The sequence below is a fragment of the Leptonychotes weddellii genome, chromosome 5, assembly GCF_054177405.1.
Source record: "Leptonychotes weddellii isolate Sample4059 chromosome 5, ASM5417740v2, whole genome shotgun sequence".
NCBI lineage: Eukaryota > Metazoa > Chordata > Mammalia > Carnivora > Phocidae > Leptonychotes > Leptonychotes weddellii.
Genome location: NC_138373.1, coordinates 110,889,042 through 110,905,885, shown reverse-complemented (window position 1 = coordinate 110,905,885; position 16,844 = coordinate 110,889,042).

Sequence of the window (16,844 nt, the reverse complement as noted above, 5' to 3'; positions counted from 1 at the left end):
ATGGGTAGGAGGAGAACTGAGAATCTGTATCTAAGGTTGGAATAAAAAGGAATTTGATCCTGTTCTTTATTTCCCTCAGCAAGTCCTGTGCTGTACAATTGGGCTGTGACCTTTGATGATACCCAATAGCTAACAGCACAATGATTAAATGGGACTTGATCTTAATAAAGTTTTATTTTCTCAATTCATAGGTGATACATCCATTTGAAAGAGCCATGTATACAAAGAAATCAAATAGTATTTTTCATCATCCTGCCTTTTCTCCTTTTGACTTACTTAAGTGGGGAGAAATAGAATGATAGCAGACACTCTGCTAGGAGAAACAGAAAAGTCAGAGGAGACATACACACTGGGCAGCCTCCCGTGCCCCTTACCCACACAGAGAACATACCCACAGAGTATAGCACATTACTATCTTTATCAAGGTAAGGGTTTGTCTTTTTTTTATATATATATATATATATATAGAATGCTTTGAAAAAGAGTAGAGATAGCAGATTTCTTCTTCATTGTTTTTATTTGCACTGTGTGAGACTGAAAAGTAGTGTAGACATTATAATTATCTGGCGTTTAACAGACAGTTACTAAATTCCTACTAGGTTTATCTGGCTAGATTACATTTTGGGGTTAGCTAAAGTTTCACCTTTAACCTTTAAAAAATACTTTTAAAATCAGTTCACAAGGTAATTTTTCAATGCTCTACTTACGCATAGCACTATGCTAACCTATGGGAAAATGGGTACACAAAAGACTTGAGTGTTTCATATTTGTTTTCAATTTTTTCATATCTGTTTTCAATATATTGCAAATTACTAAATAGGATGCATTATGCCCTAAACATTTGTCTGCAAATCCTGTTATTGAAAGTGACTGAACTTTATTTTTGAACTTTATTCTAGAAGTTAGGTAAGCAGGACAGTGCATGTCCATAGTTGTGTTTTACAGATTTTAGCAAAAATGTGATTAAGAATCTTAAAGAAGAGAGATTATGGACTTGAAGAGAAGTGACAAAGGACTAAAATAATCTGGGGGAGAGGGAATGAGGCCTGAGCTTGGACTATTACACTGAGAAGAATGTGAAACAGTTGCAATTTAAATTACTTGAGGATCCTAACAATTACCCATGCTTGACCCTACTCTCTGATATGCTCTTACTTGTGCCTAGACTTTAATCCTAGACCAATTATTATTATTTTTAAAAGCTCCCCAGGTGATTCTAATGAGCATTCAGGGTTAAGAACCACTAATAAAGGGTTTTGCTCAAGGTGGAAGTGATGAGTTGGGTGAAATGATTGGACGAGTAAAGGGGAGACCTGAAAGAGAACTCCAGAAGATCCTGGGCTTACTAAAATGGGACAAATGAGGCTCAGTTAAATATGGCAGAAAAACTTGAGGAAAAACAAGCCAAGCGGCAGGTAGAGATAATGAGTTCATTTTTTCAAGCCTACGGAGTTTAAAGTACCAATGAAACATTCAGAAATGTCATGTCAGATAGGAACTGAACAGGTTTTATTGGATTTGTAATTAGAGATTATTGTTAGTCTTGGAAAGAGCAGTTTCAATGAAGTGCTTATTGTAGAACTGAGCTTTCATTGCGATGGAGAATGAATAAGAGATTTGAAAGTGGAAAGAGCACGCATAGACTTCTCTTTGAGTGGGAAATGAAAAGGCAAAGTATGGTAGTGTTTATCAAGGGGAGGCAGAATCCAAAAAGTGCATTTTTTTAAATATGGGAGAAATAAGAGTGTGTTTATATATGCTGCAAAAGAGGGAGGGAAGAGGGGGAGCAGTGTGTTAAGAACCTAGAACTGAAAATAAATAGGAAATGAAGGCAGGGGGTATCATATTTACAGGGAAAGAGAGTCAATGTGTAAGGAAGAAATAGAGCCAAATCCCACAGAAAATCTAATCGGGTGAACAGTGAAGAAGCAATCGGTGCTTAGGTCTTTGGTGACCTCCCACACAACAGTGTCACTACTATGGCAGACCATGAATCAAAGAGCAATCATCGGGGTTGATAAGCCCATGGGTGAGTTTCAGCTTACACCTGGGCTACTGAGAGTTAGAAAGTTAATGACTCCAAGATCATAAATAGATTAATGAGAAATTAGCTAAGTCGCAATATTCTTATTTATAAAGTGAAAATACTTTTTGTCTCACAGGATGGTTGTGAAGATTCAGTGAGTTGATATATGCAAAGTGCAGTATGTAATGCATAGTATTTACTAAATGGTGGTTCTTTCTTTTGTGAAAGAGGTCAGTTCTGTTAACCCCGCAATTGGTGTAAAAACTGTGTTGACAGGAAATAATAAAACCATATCATATATGATATAAAAAGTCTTGGGGCCTGCTGGTATTTGTGCTAAATAGAATGGGAAGATGTAGAGGCAGTGCATTTAAACCACCTTTTTTTCAGGAATTGTGTGGCTGCAAAGAAGGTTAAATAACAACCAGTGGCAGACTAAGTGAAAATACATTTTCTTTGACAGAGACCAGAAGGACTGAGAAGTTGAGCAAAAGAAGTAGAGAAGGAGAAATTGATAAAAGAAGGGATTTATTGGGAATAGTCTGGGAATATCAAAGGGAAGGGTTAGTATGAGAGGAATCTATGTTTTTGCTGTTAGATAAATGAACAACAACAGATGAAGCTAGGGAGAAATTTAAAAGTGAGGTTAAAGGAAATAATGCCTAGGGGCCTCTGAGCTGAGGAAACAGCAGCACATGCAGGTTTTAAGTAGATGAGATTTATCTGCTGAGTATACAAGATACAGAGTTTGGTTTGAAATCAAGGCGAACAGAACATATTTGAAGCAAATTTTGATGTTTTTAGATACTCAAACCTCAAAAAGCAATAAAGTCATAATATAGGGCACTTAATTTGTAGAGATATGTGACTTTTCCATTAGTGTAATGCAGCCTGGACAAAAAACAAGTAAATGAGTAGTTGGATCATCTTTGGATGAAAACAGGCAAGGTTAAAAGGCTAGCATCTCTTGAGTCCTTACTCTGTGCCAAAAGTTTTAAGAACTCTTTTATGATTTTCATAACATTTATTTTTCTCTAGTTTTATTTATTGTAAGAATATAGTATATAATACATATAACATATGACATATGTGTTGATTGACTCTTTATGTTATTGATAAGGCTTCTGGTCAACAATAAGCTATTAGTAGTTAAGTTTTGGGTGAGTCAAAAGTTATACATGAGACTTCAGGTCCAAACTGGTAACATAGGAAGACCCTGAACTCACTTCCTCCATGGACACACCAAATATACACCTATTTATACAGTAATTCCTCCTGAGGAAAAACTGAAAGCTGACTGAACAGCTTCTATACAACAAAAGACAGAGAGACCATGTACAAAATGGGAAGAGAGACAGAGGCACGGTAACAAAGGAAAACCCCACCCCCAATGTTGCAAACTGCAGTGGGGACGGATAGTACTGATAGACATGAGCAGATTCATTTACCCTGTGGCTCACAGAAAGGGCCATGACTTAAAAGGGCAACTTGAATATAAAGGAATGAGCCCCAAAACCCTGCCAAATGGCAGGGTAACTGCTAGAACTCACTTCAGGTCTGAGGGGCTGGCAAGTACCATGGTTTACATTCCCACTCCACCTTGATAGCATGGGTCCTTGATAAGAGGGTCCAGGCACCATAGCTGGCCTGCTGCCTTAGTGAGCCCCAGGCCCCTAGTAGATACCAACCCTGGAGGCCCTGGGGCACAGGAAAAAAAAAAAAAGCCATGTTTTAAAAGACCAACTACAATATACAAGATGCAGGTCCAGAACTCCACCAAATGGAAGGGGAAAGCTGCTGAAACTATTGCTGGTGAGCTCAACAGTTTATGTTCTTCCTCCACCTTGATAGTGTGGACAAGAGCAAGATCCGGTGACTGAGGTGGACCACCTCAGTGAACCCTGGGCCCCTAGCCCACACAAGCCCCAGCCATCTATTTCATCAAGGTGGTGCACAACGAGACATCCATGGGCAGTGCTCACTACAGCTCCAGGTAATCTTGCCAAGGTGACAAAGGTGCAAAGGACCCTGGAACACTCCAGACCTGCACCCTTTTGGTTCCAAACAACTTGCCAGGGCAACCCCTGCACAAAGTGCCCCAAGATCTCTGGCTCATGCATGTCTCAGCTCCAGCTGCCCCACCAGGGCACCCCATGTACAGCACCTGGGGACTCCCTGGCCCATGCCCCATCTCAGTTCCAGCCACCCTGCCAGGGCACCCCTCCACCCACACACACAGAGCCCTGGGACCCCCTGGCTTACACCCACTCTAGCTTCAGCCATCTCACCAGGGTGCCCTCTGCATGGAGAGCCCCAGGACTGCCCCAGCCTGCACCCATTTCAACTCTAGCCATCCTACAAGTGTGATTCCAACACAGACTGCTTCAGGACCGCCCCCCCCCGCCCCGCCGTCTGTCAACCAGGCATACACAGTCTACATAGGGGGTGATCATAAGAAGCTTATTCCTTCAAGTTTAGGAGAAGTATCTATTCTGCCTAATTCATAGAAACAAGCAAAGAAATTCAATTGAAATGAAGAGACAGAGAATATGCTCCAAATGAAAGAGCAAGACAAAACCTCAAAAAAAAAAAAAAGTAAATGAAACAGAGATAAGCAATATGCCTGATAACGAGTTCAAAGTCATGGTCATAGTGGGGATCTGGGGTGGCTCAGTCAGTTGAGCATCTGCCTTCGGCTCAGGTCATGATCCCGGAGTCCTGGGATCAAGCCCCGCATCAGGCTCCCTGCTCAGTGGAGAGCTTGATCTCTCTCTGCCCTTTACCCTGCTCATGCTCTTTCTCTCACTCTCTCTCTCTAATGAATAAATAAAATCTTAAAAAAGAAAGTAATGGTCATAGAGATGCTCACCAGACTGGAGAGAAGAGCAGCTAAACTCAATGAGAACTTCAACAAAGAGACAGAAATATAATAAAGAACCAATGATTGAAAAATGCAGTAACTGAAATGAAAAATACACTAGAGGGAATCAACAGTAGATCAGAGGATGAAGAAGAAGAGATCAGCGATCTTCAAGAATGGGTAATGAAAAGCATCCAGGCTGAACAGCAAAAAGAAAACAGAATTTTAAAAAATGATACTAGGTTAAGGGGTATCTTGGACAATATCAAGCAAATAAACATTTGTATTATAGGGGTCCCAGAAGGGGAAGAGAGAGAGAGAAAGGGGCAAAAAAAAAAAATGTATTTGAAGAAATATAGCTGAAAAACTTCCCTAACCTGGGGAAGGAAACAGACATCCAGGTTCAAGAGGCACAGAGAGTTACAATCAAGATGTACCCAAGGAGGTCCAGACTATAACATATAATAATTAAAACATCAAAGATTAAAGATAAAGAGAGAATTTTATAAGTAGAAAGAGAGAAGCAACTACTTACATACAAGGTAAATTCTATAAAGTTATAGCTGAATTTTCAGCAAAAACTTTAAAGACCAGAAGGGAGTGGCATGATATATTCAAAGTGCTGAAATTAAAAAAAAAAAAATCAGGAAGACTCTACCCAACAATGACATCATTCATAATTGAAGACGAGACAAAGAGTTTACCAGACAAATAAAAGAGTTTATCACCACTAAATTGGCCTTACAAGAAATTTGTTAAAGGGACTTCTCTCAGTGGAAAAGGTCATAATTAGAAGAAAATGATGAAATGAAAGGGGACTCACAGAAGATGTAAAATACAACCACATATACATAAAATGTGGAGGGAGGAAAAAAATAAAGTTGTTTTAGAATGCGTTTGAACTTATGTGACCATCAACTTAATACAGATTGCTATACACTTAGGACATTATTTATGAACCTCATGGTAACCACAAACCAGGAACGTATAACAGATAAAAAAATAAAGAGTAAGAAAGTCAAGCATAATGTTATTGAAACTCATCAATCACAAGGAAAGAGAACAAGAGAAGGAATAAAGAACTACAAAAACAACCAGAAACAATGGACAAAATGGCAATAAGTACATACCTATCAATAATTACTTTAAATGTAAATGGTCTAAATGTTCCAATCAAAAGACATAGGGTGGCAAAATAGATTTAAAAACAAGACACATCTATATGGTGCCTATAAGAGACTCACTTCAGATCTACAGACTGAAAAGTGAAAGGATGGAAAAAGATAATACATGCAAATGAAAGTAAAAAAAAAAAAGGCAGAGTAGCAATACTTACATCAGACAAAATAGATTTTAAAACAAAGACTGTAATAAGAGACAAAGAAGGGCACTACATAATAATAATGGATCAATACAACAAGAGGACACAGCAATTGTAAATATGCATCCAACATAGCAGCACCTAAAACATACAGCAAATATTAACATACATGAAGGGAGAAATTGATAGTAATACAATAATAGTAGGGGACTTTAACACCCCACTTACAGCAATAGATACATCATCCAGGCATAAAATCAACAAGAAAACAGTCTTTGAATGACACATTAGACCAGGTATACCTACCAGATATATACAGAACATTCTATTGAAAAACAACAGAATACACATTATTTTCCAGTGCACGTGGAACATTCTCCAGGACAGAGTACACACTAGGCCATAAAACAAATCTCTATACATTTAAGAAGGCTGAAATAATACAAAGTATCTTTCCCAACCACAACTGTATGAAACGAGAATCAATTACATGAAAAAAACTGGATAAAACACAATCAAATAAAGGCTAAACAATATGCTACTAAACAACCAATCGGTCAATGAAAACCTCAAAGAGGAAGTAAAAAAAATATCTGAGACAAAAATGAAACACAATGGTACAAAATTTTTGAGACACAGCAAAAGCAGTTCTAAGAGGGAAATTTATAGCAATGCATGCCTATCTCAAGAAATGAGAAAAACCTCAGATAAACAATTTAACTTCACACCTAAAGGAACTTGAACAAGAACAAAGCTCAAAGTAAGTATAAGGAAGGAAATAATAAAGATCAGAGTGAAAATAAATAAAAATAGAGGAAAAACACAAGAGAAAAGATCAATGAAACCAAGAGCTGGTTCTATGAAAAGATAAAACTGATAAATCTTTAGTCAATCTCATCAAGAACAAAAAGAGGATCCAAATAAGTAAAATCAGAAATGAAAGAGGGAAAATAACAGTGGTACCACAGAAACACAAAGAATTATGACACTGTTATGAAAAATTGTATGCCAAATAACTTAAAAACCTAGAAGAAATGGATAGAAACATACAATCTTCCAAAACTAAATCAGAAGAAATAGAAAATTTGAACATACTAATTACTAATAACAAAACTTAATTGGTAATCAATAAAATCCTGACAAAAGACTGAGACCAGATGGCACCACACATGAATTCTACCGAACATTTTAAAAAGAGTTAATACCTATTCTTCTCAAATTAGTCCAAAACATAAAGGAGGAAGGAAATGTTCCAAAGGTAGTCTATGCATCCAGCATTACCCTGATACCAAAACCAGATAAAAACTGTACAAAAAAAAAAAAAAAAGAAAAGAAAAAAAAAAGAAAAGAACAGAACAGGCCAATATCCCTAATGACCACAGATGCAAAAATCCTCAACAAAATATTAGCAAACCAAATTTGACAATGCATTAAAAGGACTGTTCACAACAATCACGTGGGATTTATTCTGGAGATACAAAGATGGTTCATTATTTGCAAATCAATCAATGTGATACACCACATTAACAAACTGAAGGATAAAAATCATATGATCATCTCAAGAGATGCAGAAAAAGCATCTGATAAAATTCAACATCCATTCATGATAAAAACTCTGAACAAAGTGGGTTTAGAGGAACATACCTCAACATAAGATAGGCCATATATGACAAGCCCACACATAACATCATACTCAATGGTGAAAACCTGATAGGTTTTCCTCTTAGATCAGGAACAAGACAAGAATGTCCACCCTCACCACTTTTATTCAATGTAGTATTGGAAGTCCTAGCCATAGTAATCAGACAAGAAAAAGAAATAAAAGACATCCAAATTGGTAAGGTAAAAATACAACTGTCATTACTTACAGATGACATGATACTGTACAGAGAAAACTCTAAAGACTCTACCAAGAAACTATTAGAATAACAAATTTGGTAAATTTGCAGGATACAAAATTAATATACATAAATTTGTTGCATTTCTGTACACTGATAACCAAGTAGCAGAAAAAGAAATTAAGAAGCCATTCCATTTACAAGTGCACAGAAAAAATAAAATACCTAAAAACCAACCAAGGAGGTAAAATACCCATACTCTAAAAACCATAAAACATTGATGAAAAAAAAACAACTGAAAGCAACACAAATAAATGCAAAGATCTAACATGTTCATGCATTGGATGAATTGATACTGTTAAAATGTCCATACTACCCAAAGAAATCTATAGATTCAATGCAATCCCCATCAAAATAACAACAGCATTTTTCATAGAACTGGAACAAATAAATAATAACTAAAATTTGTGTGGAACCACAAGACTTCAAATAGCCAAAGCAATTCTGAGAAAGAAAAACAAAGCTGGAGGTATCACAATCCCAGATTTTAAGATATACTACAAAGCTATAATAATCAAAACAGTATGGTATTTATAAAAACAGACACATATATCAATAGAACAGAATAGAGAGCTCAGAAATAAACCCATGCTTATATGGTTAATTAATATATGACAAAGGAGGGAAGAATATACAATGGGGAAAAGACAATCTCTTCAATAAATGGTGCTGGGAAAACCCAAAAGCTATATGCAAAAGAATGAAACTGGAGTACTTTCTTATACCATACACAAAAATAAAAAAAATGGATTAAAGACCTAAATGTGAGGCCTGAAACCATAAAACTCCTAAAAGAAAACATAGTCAGGTACCTGGGTGGCTCAGTCGGTTAAGTGTCTGCCTTCAGCTCAGGTCACAATCTCAAGGTCCTGGGATCAAGCCCCACGTCGGGCTTTCTGCTCAGCGAGGAGTCTGCTTCTCCCTCTCCCTTTGCCCCTCCCCAACTCATGCTCTCTCTATCTGCCTCTCTCTCTCTCTCTCTCAAATAAATAAATAAAATCCTTAAAAAAGAAAACATAGGCAATAATTTCTTGGACATCAGCCGTACCAATATTTTTCTAGATATGTTTCCTTAGGTAAGAAAAGCAAAAGCAAAACCAAACTATTGGCCTATACTAAAATAACTTGCATAGCAAAGGAAACCACCAATAAAACAAAAAGGCAACCAACTAAATGGGAGAAGATATTTTCAAGTCATTTATCAGATAAGGAGTTAAATTCAAAAAATATAAAGAACTTTTATAACTAAACACCAAACCCCACAAACAGTCCAATTAAAAAATGGGCAGAGGACCTGAATAAACATTTTTCCAAAGGTGACATACAGATGGCCAACAGACACATGCAAAGATGCTCAACATCACTAATCATCAGGGAAATGCAAATCAAAACCATGATGAAATATTACTTTACACCAGTCAGAACAGCTAGTACCCAAAAGACAAGAAATAATAAAGTGTTGGCGAGGATGTAGACAAAAAGAAACCTATGTACCTTGCTGGTATGAATATAAATTGGCACAGCCACTGAGGAAAACAGTATGCGGGTTCCTCAAAAATTAAAAATAGAAATACCATATTATCCAGCAATTCCACCATTGGCTATTTACCCAAAGGAAACAAAAACACTGATTTGAAAAGATATATGCACCCCTGTGTTTACTGCAGTATTATTTACAATAGCTAAGATATGGAAGCAACTTAAGTGTCCATTGAAAGATGAATGGATGAAGAAGATGTAGTATGTAAATATATATGTAAATACACACACACACACACACACACACACACACACACAGGAATACTGCTTAGCCATAAGAATGAATGAGATCTTGCCATTTGCGACAACATGGATGACTTAGAGGATATTATGCTAAGTGAAATAAGTCAGACAGAAAAAGATGAATGCCATATGATTTCACTTATATGTGGACTATAAAAAATGAAAAACAAAAGCAGAAAAAGACCCATAAACACAGACAACAACCTAGTGATTGCCGAGGGGAGGGGGGTGGGAGGTACAGGCTTCCATTTTTAGGATGTTTAATTCACAAGTGTGAAAGGTACAGCATCGGGAAAGAGTCAGTGGTGTTAGAGCAGTGCTGTATGGTGACAGATGGTAGCTACAATTGTGAACATAACATAATGTCCAGAGTTGCTGAATCACTGTTTTTCACCTGACCCTAATGTAACAATATGCCAACTATACTTCAATTAAAAAAAAAAAGTTATACATTGGTTTTTGACTGCACCTGGGGTTGGTGCCTCTAACCTCTGCATTGTTCAAGGGTCAACTGTAGTAAGCTTTACCTTCTTTTTCAAATGATATCCCCTCCCTCCTTGGAGGGATAATAAACAGAATTTGAAGCAACTTAGTTTAAGAATCTTCAGATAGATTCTGTGAGCACTGAGGTTACATAGCAGCACTGGAGAGAGAGAAACAGCTGAATGCAAAATGGGAAAATGAAGAGCAGAGAGATACAATATTTTAGAAAGAAGCCCATTGTTTTGATGAGGATAGGCATGTATTAATAATTGGAAACCTCAGCAATGCCTGAGTATTTTACAGAAGACTAACAGTTTGTATTCTATATTAAAGGTTTACCTTTTATTCTTTTTATTAAAGGTTTACCTTTTATTCTTTTTTTTAAAAGGTTTACCTTTCTTAATTGGAAGTGAGGTTTCCTATTATTGTGTCCAACTGTCATGCATCAAAGGGCGATCTGTTAGAGTGATGTGTCAGTTATCCACTGCTGTGTAATATACAACTCCAAAACAGGGCAGCATAAAACAATAACCCTCAATTATTGCTCCCAATTCTATGGGTCAGCTGCAAGATTCTGCGGGTCTTGGCTGGGCTCACACTTGTGACTGCTGGGAGCTGTGGATGGACAAGCAGTGCTGAGTTTGTCTGGATTCTCACATGTGTTGGGGGTATCTGGCTATATGTACCTAACCTACCATTATCTTAGCTGGAAAAACTGGGTTACTTCCAAGTGGTTTCCCACCTTTCACCAGCTTAGCTTGGCCTGTTCTCATGGCAGAGAAAGCAAGGTTTTGAGATAACAGGCAAAGGCTCAGGACTGGGACACTCGCTTTGGTTATATTCTACGTCCAAAGCAAGTCACAAAGGTAGCTCATATTCTGGCGGTGGAGATAAAGACTCCACCTCCTGGTGAAGGTTGCTGCAAAGTCACAATGCAAGGCTAGATACAGGAAAGGATGAAGAATTGGAGCCATTTTTTTTTGATCACCATTAGTGGCTTCATGCTAGACTTCAATGCCAACTTTGCTTGCTCATCTGAGTAATCATTTCCAGCCTAAAGTGATTTGGTACACATCAACTTTAAATTCTTCAATGGCTCCCCACTGTCCTGATATGAAATCTGTACTCTATCAAACATAAATGGCATCCCATTATCCAGCTCCTTCCTACTTCTTCTTACCCCCCCATACAACTAATTCTGCCACACCCACGTTCTTGTATGTACTTCTTAGAACACATCTGCTCCTACAAACACTCATTTTGCCCCCACAGCTGGACTCTCCAATCTCCCTCCAGCCATTTCCAGTTAGCTCTTTGTCATATCTGTAAGTTTAAATTATCAAATTCTGTTGATAGGGGTGCCTGGGTGGCTCAGTCATTAAGCGTCTGCCTTTGACTCAGGTCATGATCCCAGGGTCCTGTGATTGAGCCCTGCATTGGGCTCCCTGCTCAGCGGGAAGCCTGCTTCTCCCTCTGCCACTCCCCCTGCTTGTGTTCCCTCTCTCGCTGTGTCTGTCTCTGTCAAATAAATAAATAAAATCTTCAAAAAAAATTCTGTTGATAATTAATATTTCCATCATAAAATTAAGTGGACAAAAATTGAGATGTTATCACAAGATTAGTATTGGTAAAATAGTTTTGAAACAAAGTCTTCCTAGAACTAGACTTTCAATAAGGACTTAATTCAGGATTCTACAAAAGGTAGGTTGTATTAAATAATCTTATTTTTTTGTTTTTTTTCTATTGATGTTTTATAATTTGTATTGAAAATATTTTACATAAGATTTTTTTCTAGAGTGCTTGTGAGGTAATTATCTGCAACCCATTTTCAAATCCTCTTTTTTTTGGTAAAATGATTTTCATATGAGACAGAAAAAAAATACTGTAGAGCTTTCCTTTACAGTGTGTAACTCCACCAAGACTCTCTCATCCCCAAAAGCAGATGTAAGTGCCTTTTCTGCATGGTCCCATTGCTTTCTGCTGCAGTGTTTCTTTGTCTGTCTGGCTAACTCCTGTGATCCTAGTCTTTTCCTCTTGATAATCTTATTGCGTTAACAGTGCCTGGGATGCAGCAGGCAGACAAGACATTGCTTATTAAGTGAACCATTGCATGATTTAATGTACACTACATAAGCCCATTTAGTAATAACTGAGTTTGCTCCTTGTTGATTGACTAACTTGTTCCTTATTCAAAATGCTGAGTATCAGCTGTTAGGAAAGATTCTGGCAAATGGAGCATGATTGTGATTTGCAGTGCAAATGTCACGTTAATTCTTTTTGTTTTTCTGGCTGATAGTTAAATCTCTTGTACTATGCATCAAAAATGTCACAGCTAAACAATCTGAGGGATTAAATGGTTCCTTATAATTTCCCTGCTGCTAAATGGCAGAAAGATATTACCTAGCCACTGTTGTCAGTCTTCGCTGGTGAGTTCACATAGAAAGCACTTCCTTTTTTTAGTTTGAAGGCATTAAGAAACACACTCAAATTGCAATTTAAGAGTTGTCTGCTCTGGAGTATACAATCTGTTGCTATTTCATTGTCAGTCATCTCAAATGTTTTGCTAAAATTGTCACCAGCACTGGTCACTGTTTATTTTCACCTTCAGTGCTCTTTTTGTGAGCTTATTTTACGCTAAACTTTTATCAAGATGATTCTAGAAATTTCAAAATTTTATATTGTTTTATAATGACCTAATGATGCATGTTGCCAGCATCTCTAAACACTAATGGAAGCTTAAATATTTTTGTTGCCTTAATTATTTCTGGTAGCACTCCTCATGATACTATGTGAAACTCATTGAACCCTTCCTCATTTCACCCCCCTGGCTTAACAGTAGATCCCTTTCTTGTCTTATGATTCCTAGTTTTAAAAAGTTAAAGTGGTCCATTTTCTCTTTCAAAAGACTCATTAATCAGAACTAGTTTGGATGAGAACCTTGTGGCAGTTGTGAAAGGGGAAGTATGTGATATCTCTTAGCATCTCTAACAGGTTTACTGCAAAAGAATACTTGGGAATGGATTATAGATAGTTACTTCACAAGGAGCTTTTTAAAATACAATTACAAGATTTCTTATTTAAGTAGAAAAATTAAAAAAAAAAAAGAAAATTTTCAGGCTCACTTAAATGCAGTGTGGTATTTTGCAGACTATCGAGTCCATCCTGGGAGTTTAACTGTGGGAAGACTTTGTGATAGCACCGTCTTCCTATAACAGGATTACACAGATAGCATTATGATGAATCTCCTGTATGTGTTCATTTAATTTCAGGGGTTGCTGCACTAAACAATAAACCGAATTTGAGAGCCTGAATCCGGATGTATCTTGTCACTTTTTTTCCCAGTCAGTTCAATCAAATGTCATTCTATTCAATTGAATATAGACAGGGTGAATTTCAAGTAAGAGAAAATTCAACCTGAGTGACAGATTTTTCTCTTAAAGTTACTTTTGTTTGATTTTATTTTTTTTTCTTTCTTTGCTGTGAAACCACACAATGAAATGGAAGCCAGAATGTCAAGTCTACTGTTGCCTGCTGCTTCTGACTCAGGCTTTTGGATCAGTGAAACTAGTTGCTCTCGTGTGGTCATATAGGTTGGGCACTGACAAATCCAAGGAGCACCATTACGTATATCATTATGGGGATGTCAGTCCCTAGGAATTGTGCAGTGTCCACTTTGCATAACTGTAAACAGAATCTCTGCTAAGTTTCTCCATCATAAAAGAGGTACTGCCTCCTGTTTTGTTTCAAAGGAATGAAAAGAATAAGAGTGACAGAGATTTTCAATTAGTGATTTAAGCATTTTCTTTAAGGGAATCTGGGCCATAAACTGATAAATTGTGACCCTTCGCAAGCAAATGACTTTACTTCTTCAGGCCTCAATTTTCTTATCCGTGAAAGATAAATAATAATATCTTGTTTTCTCTGCTACCCGGAGCCATTGTGAAGATTAAGTGAGAGATTGGTTAATTCTCTGCAAAGTTAAAAGTGCTAGGCAAATGTGTTCTAATATTATTATCATTATGAGAATGTGCCAGAGAAGACACGGGACACTTGATGATCTTGGTGAAATCTGTATAATATTTTCTACCAGTGAGAGCTATTTACAGTACATTGTTAATTAAAACAAGGTTATATGCTGTGGTTCTTACAAGGTTTTCATATTGTAATGATTAGAAGCATGTTATCTTTTAAACATTTATAGATTTAAATAAATATGGTAGGTGTATGGCCTTCTTATGCTATTCTAAGATTGAGTCACATTATATTTTATTTTCTCACTCCTAATTAGAAATGATTATTTTTCTTCCAAAGACCATCTTTATGTCAGTTAGCAGCCTCAATTTAAAGACAAAATTTAAATAGTAACTTAAGTATGTACAAACATTTACTAGAAGGTGACTACATGTCATATATGGTTTTAAGCCTTCTACAAATTTTCACTCACTCACTGCTTACAACCACTTCATGAAGTAGGTACTATTATTGTCTGCATTTTGCTGATGGGAAATTAAAGCAGCAGAGGTTAAGTAATTTGCATAGATCACATAGCTAGTAAATGGTAGAGCAAGATTCAAATCCTAAATATCTATCTGGCTACAAAGTCTGTGGCTCCTAAGCATGGACTTGTTATCAATCATGGTGTCTCCTTTAGTTGTGTACAGGAAAACACTATAAATCATATGGGTAATATGCAGAGATACATATAATTTCAAGGTCAGTTGATTTGAGTGCTGTGCAAATAAGGCTAAGGTTAAAGGCCATATTTTCATGGAGAACTTTCCATGTAGATCAACACTATTTGTTTATGCAGGTAATGTCTCCTGTGGATTCTGAAAAGTAAAAGAAGAGATGGGCAATTATCCAACATCCCCAGTGAATCATCATGCGTTCCCCACTGCTGACCAGATGTCATATTTGAATAGTCACAAAACTATGATAGCATATGGGATGCTATTGCAAGCTGAGGTTTTTCCACATCCAGTTTAATATTCCTAAACAAATGTCTTATTATTAGGAGGCAAAATTTCCATCAAATTAGAACAAAGTACCATATGGAGGTTTACGTGTCTTTTTTTTTTTTTTTAATATGTAGCGTAGTCATGTTTCACTGTAGCTATGTTAACACTATTGTCAAAGGAATTCTATATAACTTGAAATTATTTTGTAACTTAGAATAGGGTACACCTACTCTTTGTGCCATTATCCATCCATTATTATTATTTCAATCTTTGGAAATCAAAACTACATTTACTATCCCTGGTCTTCCAGTGCTTCCACATCATCCATGATGAGTCAATGATTACCCTTCCAGGGTTTGGCACTGGAATCTAGGCATTCTTTCAATAATTTTGAGACACAGTCCATGTCAAATGGAGTTATGAATCCATTAAAACAATCTCTACCCTCATATATGTGCCTGATAACCTTATTCCTAATGTTAATTACACCTCTACAATAGAGACTATTCCTTTTGGAAGAGCAGGCAAATGTAAAACAGAAATTAAAGAGATATATGGTATTTGAAAACACACCTACTGCAATATTGGACCTTTGACTTATTTAATTTGATATTTACTGGAGTCATGTGGGAATATATATAATCACTAAGTTTACAGAGGACATTGATTCAGAGATATAAGTAACTATCTGAGGGCTATAAAACCAGTAAGTAAATCACTAAATATCAAATCTAAATCTCCCCAAACTCCAAACTTTCTATTTTATTTTGCAATTCTCTCTCAACCACCATTTAACATGTAAGCAACTAGCCAAAACACAGGGATTGGGGTTTTTAGAGAAATTAAAGAGACTGTTTAGTTTTACAAGAATTTCCCACATGTCTCAGTTCTTGACTTCCAGTTAATATTTATACAAATCTATCTTTAAAGTGCTCTCATCTTTTGCACATTTGTTTTTTAAGTAATTTGGAGCTCATTATAGAGTTCTCTGTGTAGTTCTGCCAGTATTTTTAGGTAAATTTTCCTACTCCATTTTCAGTTTCTCACTCTTGAACAAACTTTTCTTTCAGTTTATAGGAATCCATCAATATCTCTGACTAAGAATTCCTAGAGATAAACTTCAATCCACTCAAAAACAGCCACAAGTATTTTTACTATATAGAACTAATCCATTCATTCAAGATTCCTTTGAATCACATAAAAAGTGAAGATCGATTGTAATTGTGAGGGTTGCCTTCACTTAGAATCATAGTTATTAAGGTTGAAAATTTATAATGTTTGGTCAATGGTAATTTATGTCAGTATATTTTGTTTATTTTATGGAAGCTATCTTCAAAAGATAAACTATCACTCAAGACAGGCTAAGTCCCTTTACATTACTGGATTCTGATTTTGTAGGTGCAATGAAGCACATACAAGATTTTAACCCCAAAAGAGCTGTCATTTCATTTAGATCGTATTTCTTACATAAGTGTATACAATAAAATATATTAAAATATTTATTCAAAGATTAATG